The sequence below is a fragment of the Bombus vancouverensis genome, chromosome 7, assembly GCF_051014615.1.
Source record: "Bombus vancouverensis nearcticus chromosome 7, iyBomVanc1_principal, whole genome shotgun sequence".
Classification (NCBI taxonomy): domain Eukaryota; kingdom Metazoa; phylum Arthropoda; class Insecta; order Hymenoptera; family Apidae; genus Bombus; species Bombus vancouverensis.
Window position 1 is genome coordinate 5,047,136 of NC_134917.1, and position 9,300 is coordinate 5,056,435.

General features: G+C 37.3%; 1 long non-coding RNA gene across 1 annotated transcript; it reads right to left on the minus strand.

Moving 5' to 3' along the window:
- Positions 1–694: 694 nt before the first annotated feature.
- On the minus strand, positions 695–3,628 carry LOC117157498 (uncharacterized). Its single transcript, XR_013058752.1, has 3 exons — positions 3,340–3,628; positions 1,071–1,160; positions 695–967 (listed from the first exon to the last, which is right to left on the minus strand). It is a non-coding gene; the product is annotated as an uncharacterized LOC117157498 (long non-coding RNA).
- Between the last annotated feature and the right edge of the window lie 5,672 nt (positions 3,629–9,300).

A 9,300-nucleotide genomic window follows, 5' to 3' on the forward strand; every position in this document is an offset into this window, starting at 1 on the left:
AACGTCGAAATATTTCAAACGGGTACGAAATAGCAGCATTTCATATGGTAATATCAATGAAACATGGCAGTTTGCGCATAATTGGGCTTGTTTCGAGGATGAAACAGGCGTGCACGTTATTCGGCGTCCAAAATGGAGTGACAGTAGCGTTTAAACGACGAAATATCTCAAACGGGAACGAAATAGCAACGTGTCACGTCCCGCGCTACGCACGTGCCCTACCGAAAAACGGAAAACCGCAATATACAAATAATGCGAGCGACAATTCGAATATCCAAAACGAACACATGATACAACGAAAATGGAAATTGTTTAAATAAAAGTTTAATTAAATGTAGTCATATATAGAGAATTAGTATACGAGGGCAAATAAGAGATAATAAAGTTAAAATAGGTACTCTAACGAAATAGTAAATATAAAGAGTACAACATAACCTATAATTTCATAATTCGACTAAGGATAAACTATGAAGAAACAATTATCCAAACGTGACTCGCAAATTAATTAATAAATCACGACATAATACTATATTCAATCAGGATAACCTACAATTCGACAATTTAATCAAATCTCGTAATAACTTCATGAATAATTCAAAGGAAAGGAAAAAGGAATGGAACGATAGGAATACACACCTTTATAACAAACAGGAAATATCAAGCAATTTAATATACAGTAAATATGGATATACAAAACCACAATAAACAAAATATATCTTATATACAACTAGATATAAAATATATAAAACACCTAGGCATATTAACACACTTCAATAAACCAGGCACTATTGTCAAAATTCACACACGAAACGTCAAGATCGAGGTAAAAGGGATTCCACGAACAATACACTCGAACAAGTTAAAACTAACACAATCGAAACAGACCACAAGAACGATTTTAAGAGACAACGGAGTACAGTAATATATGGAACAACACTGCTTGTCAAATACCGCAGATAGTGGTAACCTAAAAGGAAAAAGGAAAATTACTATGAGTGCTCTAACTATTACTTAAATATAAAATGTGTAATTCAATAAAATAATTACAAAACAGTGGAAGTGGAAAATACCTCGTGAACAATTACTCATCGTAGAAGGAAGTGTATATGCGAAGACAGGTTATGTGTCCATATTCGTAGAACATAATCTACGACAGCCAGCTGAAACAAATGTAGGAATTAACTTTAATTGTTTCGATACAAAACATAATACTACTAAATGTTTATAACAATATTGTGCCTAAACCAAAGGAAGTGTGACACTGCTTATCAAATCATGCAGATAGTAGAAACGTAAAAGAAAAAGGAAAATTACTATGTTTGTGTTCTAACCATCATTTAAATACACAACATGTTAATTCAATAAAATAATTAAAAGCAGTGAAAGTTGAAAGCACCTAGTGCACATCGTAAAAGGAAGCGTACATGCAGGAATTTCGCAGAAACAAGTTGTGGACCCACTCCGTAGAACATAGTATACGACTGTCAGCAGAAACGAATGAATGAACTAACCTCAATTGCCTTAATATATATGGAAGAGAATAATACTATTAAAGACTTGCAATAATATTTCAATTAAACTAAACGAAGCACGATAACAATCAATAATTGATGCTCGACAACAGACTTACAGTTCGCTAATGGGAAATAAAACCGAAAAAATCAAGAAAATTAATGACATTATAACGAAATAACTCAGCGTTGACACAGCGGTCTTCAATAAGAAGAAATAAAATCAATTAATAAGCGCAGGAAGAGTTAAGAAATAACTAAGATAGGTTAAGTGAGTGACAACGATAATTTACTACTCACATCGAAGAAGTTTATACAAGGGTCAACGCAGTGATAAGAAACGAACTACCTAATTGGAGTAAATGTGTACGAAGAATCGAAGTTGATATTACTGGAATGATCAAGAAGACGTGGGAAAATTGGAAAGTCAAAAATTAGTGACATTATAACAAACGATTCAATACCGACGGAATGGTCTTAGCAAACAAGAAAAGGTATCTTATAAGTTAACGAGGTTTGTATGCAACCAATCATCGTAGAAGGAAGTGTGCATGCAGGAACTCCACGAGAATTGGCTACGGATCCAACTTTGCAAAACATAATATACGACAGTATGAAGATATCGAAGGTAATAAATACCGAGGTAACCAATCATAGTCTAAAAAAAGGGGAAGAATATTGTAAACCATCTTGGAATATAAATTGATAATAATAAGAAGCTCGTTACTCACATCGGAATATATACATTAAAGCCGATGCAGTTGCAAGAAGCCTACTACCAAACTTAAGTGAATACTTATGGAATACTGAACCAGATACTACCGAAACAGTCAAGGTGGCAACTGGAAAATCAAGGAAAAATTTGTGACACCATAACAAATAATCCAACGTTGACGAAGTGGTCTTAGCAAACAAGATAGTGGACAGACTATTTTACTATACAGATATTTACAAAATATAGTGTATTATATATATATATATATATATATATATATAAAAATATGTCAGAGAAGAGTCAGGTACAGGGTTGCGGGCGTTTGATAGACCTCTCTTGGAGTTGGCCAGCGTTGTGTTATAACGAAGATACGGCCTGATACAACGAGTATGAACACTACCGATTCGACAATCAACATTAGGCACTCGTGACACTAGTGATAATGGTCTTAGGTTCGATAACGAATCCACGGTCAACGGGAGGGTAGGTATACTTGCTCTAACTCAAACGTGTACTACTCCCTTCACCGATGAAATCTCGAGAAAGAATGAATTTTCGTCCCAATGACGCTACCGAGGCCAACTATGGTGGGGTGTTTAAGTACAAGATCCTCGGATCGACGTCGCTGTTGATTGGTCGATTTGAGACAAAAGCTGCCTGTCCGTTTGCACACATCTTAATTGCCGAAAAACCCAGGTTTTATAGCGGGTCCTCGGGCTAACCAGACTTGTGCTGTGTACGTGCCTCAACATCAGGTATTCATTGTCCTAAGGAACCGTTAGTATGTTTTACTGTCCGATACCTCTATGGGTAGTTCCTTTAATGAGGGTCATAACACCGCTCCGCACCTTTGCTAGACGGAGCGCCGGTCCCGTTGACCACGGCTACGTTCGGCGACTGATGGTCGCCTTGAGCCCAAGTTTATTATCACAAATCGCAAACAAGTACAATTGGGCAGAATGACGGCAAATTGTTTAATTAATTGTTTAATTACAACTGTAAACTTTAATTACGATTTTACGGATTTTCCCGGAGTTCCAGGGGAAGGTCCGGTGTCCTTCCATCTCCGACATATATATATATATATATATATATATATATATATATACTTACAATTCTAGGATAAGTAGAAGTAGTCTTGATAAGTGTTAGACATGTAACGAAGAACCAGAAGATACCAAACGCGCACCATGTAACCGTTCCAAGTAACGGACTCAGCGATGAAGGATTAGAATTGTAGAACCTATAAACAATAAAGATTTTAACTAGCAATGTATAAGATTAGCTCCTAAATTCTATGTAAAGGCTGCAAATTACACGCACAAGGTAACGACAACTTCATAACAAAGAAACAGAAAATAGCCAATATAGGAATAGGTTATGAATTAATCAAAACTGATTAACTGAGTATTAACGACAAATGCGATTAAGATAAAAAATTATTATATTGTACTAAGTTAATATAGCATAATTGTATTAAGTCTGGCGTAAAGAAATAAGGTTATGTTACGCAGTAGAACTGGTAATAACAAACTATGCACATATTACTATCAAATTAATTAAGCGAAAACTCTATAAAAATAAACTACTCAAAACACACCAATAAAACAGTGCTATCGATAAACTATAAAAATTAACAATAACACAATCCACATGTTATTATATTAAAGTAACACATAGTATATATACACATTATAATGATTACACAAACAATATTATTGTCATTTAAAAATTCTAACTGCGCTAAAATAGAGGAAAATAAGCGACGGACGAATAATTATTTCAGTATCAAACAAATTAAGGACGCGTCACTACACTTTTACTAGAGACATTCACGAGCGGCCATCTTGGATTGTTATGATAGCTCTTACACGTGCGCATCGGAATACATGCAATAATTACACACATTAAATAAATGCAAAATAATATTATTCCCACTGCAATTATACGTCAACTATTAAAATAAAGTCACAAATAATTAACGGATACATAATAGATTTCACATTAATAAAATGTCACTATATACTAGGAACATTCACAGGCAGCCATTTTGGATAATCAACACGTGCATATAGTAACCTTTATGCGTTACAAAATAAATCATATTTTCAGCGAAGGAATAAATATTTAATAAATGATAATAAAATGAAAGATCGTAACGAAGAAAGAATAAATAATGATCAATACAACGTAACGCAAGAATACTGGAAATTGATAGAAACTAACCGTGAGAAACAAACCATGAAATAATATATTAAGCTTACTATTATTAAAAAAATGATATTTTAACGCATAAGAAGACTCGGCAAATACTAAGTTGCCACGCGCCTTGAACGATTCACTGGCATCAGCAAGGAAGTTACCAGATACATCGCAGATGCAACTTCAGCAAGGACAAGTTGGCATGCGCCTGCCACGTTCCACTGGCATCAGTAAGGAAGTTCTGGGAAACATCGCAGACGCAACATTAGCAAAATACGAGCTACTACGATACCTATCATTTTATTTTATTTTATCACGCACCTTGCATGTCCCTAATACCCAACGAAATACGAGAAATTAAGAAGACGAAACTTCAGCAGCATCTACGTGTCTCAAGGATACGAGAAATTAGGTATAGCGTAAATAAGATAATCAAGAAGACGAAACTTCAGCACAATCCGCGAAAGTAGGCAGTTACAAAATTCCTAATTTGTCACGTAGCAATGCTGCGATTCCCATAGAGATGATCCATCACGTGACAATTAGGATATTATAAATAAGCGGGAATAACATAGAGTAGAACAGTCCTTATTCAAAATTCAGACCATTCACATCGTCACTCTGTCCGTCGAAATCGAATATTAAAAATGTTAAATAGTTTCAAAGAGCCTTCATCCAAAATTCAAATCATCATTGGAATTAAGCATTCGTATTGTCACTTCATCTGCGGAATCAAAGTTAATTGTCAAAATTCGACACATCACCAAGCCATACATACCGCCGATCGACTTTACATTTTATCAAGGTAGGAAATTTGAAATTGTATATCCTCTTCTCTTTTAACTTGCAGTCGAACAAAGTTGTCTTTGAACAAAAGCACCCGTCGGCAGCTATAGTTGACAGATAAAACTATCAAGCACACAATTTACGTAGCTTTCATCCGAACGTCTTGAATTCACGATATAAAATTGAAATAAACGTTCTTGGCCAAGATGTAATAAATTGTCTGGAATAAAACAACTTTATCAAATTTCGATCTATTTCGTTTACAATTGTTCGCTGTATCAACCAGTGATTACGGTGTTTTCAACGCAGAGAACATCTATGGTTTTTCGTTTTCCTCTTCCCATCGTTAGCAGATTGCTCATCCTTGGGCGAGGTCTACGAAGCCACACTGATTGTCCACAGTGAACCCAGTTGCCAATTAAAATAATCATTTTTCGCCTACGACTCCACTAGTTGCCAAGAACGACTTATATTTTCTAAATTGTTAAATTTAACTGATTATTCGCTGTGTTAAACCTGTGTTAACGGTGTTTTCAATTATCGAAAACACTTATCGATTTTCGCATTCCTCCTCCCATCGTTGGCAAATATCGCCCGTCTTTGGGCAAGGCTTGCGAAATCGCACAAGTCGCACACAGAGAGTGATATTCATTTCACCTTGATCATATCAAATGACAAAAACAAGAAAGAATCGAAAAGATAAAAGTCACCTTAGCAAGAAGCGAGCCGAACGTTGGTACAAACGATTAATTGCTGCAGAAGTTAAAAGGGAAGAAAAGAGGCGCCGAGAAGAGTTAGAATTGAATCGCGAAGATTTTGTACCGAGTTTTTCGCTCTCGAGTTCACTTATTTCCGAACATTGCGAGACGCATTCCTTCCAATCTCGTTCGCCATCGCCTACATCTTACGATAGCGTTTGTCATAAATCGTATTATGTTAATCACCCGAACGAGTAGAAATTAGTTTTCGCCATTAATCCTATCACAATAAGTAAATCTTATCGAACATTTCTGAAACCCTATCCGACCAGTAGCTCGAACATTCACTATATCTATATACATACTTACTATATACTACCGTATAATACATCTATATTTGTATCCGACGATACTTATAACCGACATTGTAATACCTTTAATCGACAAAAATCGAATAAATTATAACATATTTACATTAATATAACTCAATCGGACGAAATAAATATATTTGTCAATATCAATTGTCTATTCCGAATAACTTTAATCCTCTCCCGTGCCAGTACTCCTGCGCATAGCAGGTTAGCCGAAAAGTGGAATTCATTTGCCAGTTGCATTAAACGTTAGCTAACGCTACCCATTATACGTAAATTACCGGATAAAACTCTTACGAAGTTCAGGAAATACACGACAGACGAAGGTACAAAGATTTGTTTTCCTACAGCCAAGAACGTGCTACAGATGCACTTCCAGACTGGGAATTCAATCTAATAGTTACCGAAAATACACGACAGACGAAGGTACAAAGATTTGTCTTCCTGCAGCCAAGAACGTGCTACAGATGCACTTCCAGACTGGGAATTCAATCTAGTTACCAAAGACACTATAGACGAACAATACCCATCACACACTAATACTCTTAACTTGAAGAGAAACAATAATAATAGTAATAATAAAAAAAAATTTTTTTGAAATATTCCTTAGACTATTTCTGGTGGCAGCAACTACCGTATTAATTAGAAATCTAAATCAATATTTCATACACAATAATATCATTTCAATATTTCCCTTCCGATTAAACTCAATTCAAACAGAAAATAAATTCAATAAAATTAAAATTTAAAATTTGATCGATTTAAACAAATAAATACGTAACAAACGTTTCACATTTAAAACTTGTTCAATGATGGCATTTTGCCGACGATGGGGCTTGTTTCGAGCATGAAACACGCGTGCACTGCATTCGGCGTCCAAAATGGAGTGACAGTGGCGCTTAAACGTCGAAATATTTCAAACGGGTACGAAATAGCAGCGTATCACATGGTAATATCAAAGAAACATGGCATTTTGCGCATAATTGGGCTTGTTTCAAGGATGAAACACGCGTGCACTGCATTCGGCGTCCAAAATGGAGTGACAGTAGCGCTTAAACGTCGAAATATTTCAAACAGGTACGAAATAGCGGCATTTCACATGGTAATATCAATGAAGCATGTCATTTTGCGCATGATTGGGATTGTTTCTAGGATGAAACAGGCGTGCACGTTCATTCGGGATCCAAAGTGGGGTAACAGTAGCGTTTAAACGTCGAAATATCTCAAACGGGAACGAAATAGCAAAGTTTCACATTTGAAACTTGTTCAATGATGGCATTTTGTGCCCGATTGTGCTTGTTTCGTGATGAAGCAGGCGTGCAGAGCATTCGGCGGCTAAAGTGGTGTAAAAGTAGCGTTTCCGCGTCGATATATCTGAGACGGGAAGGAAATTACCGCGTTTCACAGGCAAAAACGTTGAATGTAGCTGTTACCTGTTTATTTGTTTAAATCATATTTAAATTTCAAATTTTGTTTAGTTTGTTTTCTGTCTAATTTGAAGTTAATCGGAAGCGAAAAATTGAAATGATATGATTGTATATGAAATATTGATGTTACGCCGGGCGACTCTCTGCCCGGCCCAGGTCACACACCGCGTGCCAGACGGACACCAGATGTCCGCTCTTCCGTACGGCGTACCCTCAATAGGCTTAAGCACTCCCCATAAACCCGAGTCACTTGCCTGCTAAGGTCCTTCAGACCCAACAAATGTCTTTTCTAAATCAGTTTCCAAAGACTATTGTTTACTACGGCTTGACACGGGAAAGTTAGTTTTTCTCACGTACGATGCTTCCTACCAGCAACTTTCTATCCATTCTATCAGCAACATTCTTTCTAAGGGTTAAGACCCTTCCTAGTCCACCAACCTTCGTTTGTCCAATCCGAGGCAATGTATACTGCCCTCGCTTCCTGACCTAAAATGGCATGAACAAATCCGATGGTCCTGTGCGCTAGACACACCAATCACTAGCTTTCCTCCGACACAGCATCGTCACTCAACTTCACTTCTTCTACATCGTTGGAAAAGTCAACTACTAACTCTAAAGCTAACGCCTAACATGGCAATCTAAGCATAACGCGAGAGTCGGTTCTCGGTATTGTCGAACATACATTTCCTCTACTAAATATCTTATAGTGCTACGTCCACTAATACACTAAATCCAATTATAAGAGCCCTGCTCTAACGTACATATCTATCTTATCTTCGTGCGATAAGTGATTATCTATGTAGTATCGGGGAGAAGGGCCTAAGAAACGTCGAGCTAACTACAGACAATGTCGCGAGAGCCGAGGCGCTGTCGGCTCCATCAATGCATTACCGGGTCCTTCAAATGAATAGCTTCGCCGAAAAGACCTACGTGACCCTGGCTACGAGCGTCTGCAGAACACGTGTGCGGTGGGCCTAGCAAAAAACAATAGAATGCTACAACGGCCAGACAGTCAGTCGAGAAGCAGAGTGCGAGTTGAGCGGATACGGAGTGTGAGTGGGCGTGCGACGATATTGTAGTCGGTCCTTTTGTTATCGAATATCACTTATTAAAATACGTTAAACTTTGAACTCTACCATCATTACTTGTCCTTACTCTAAGAATCCACCAGTTACTACATCTATTTATCTATGCTCATCAGCGTAATCTAAGTGTTGGAAATATATAATTTATAATTCTGTGAATCACAGTGTTATACAAACTCAATCATCCCTATTATCTCAACGGAAATCAGGGGATCGATCAATTCGTGGTTTCGATTGTTATAATCGTAACGGGAATTTACGACTCCCGTTGACGTCTCTCCTAGCGACTACGTCTCCCCGCGATTGGTCGAAAAAACATGGTCCTTCGAGCCGGATTTCGTGCCACCAAAAAGTGCACTGACTACTGACCATACCGTGTCGCGTGAAATCCAAGTTCCAACTACTTAGGCAACTGACCAAAGGAACCGCCATCGGAGAGGAACACCTCCTTCGCTCAGCATCTACACGAGCCCACGCCGCATCGTAATGAGTAGCAACCGAACCT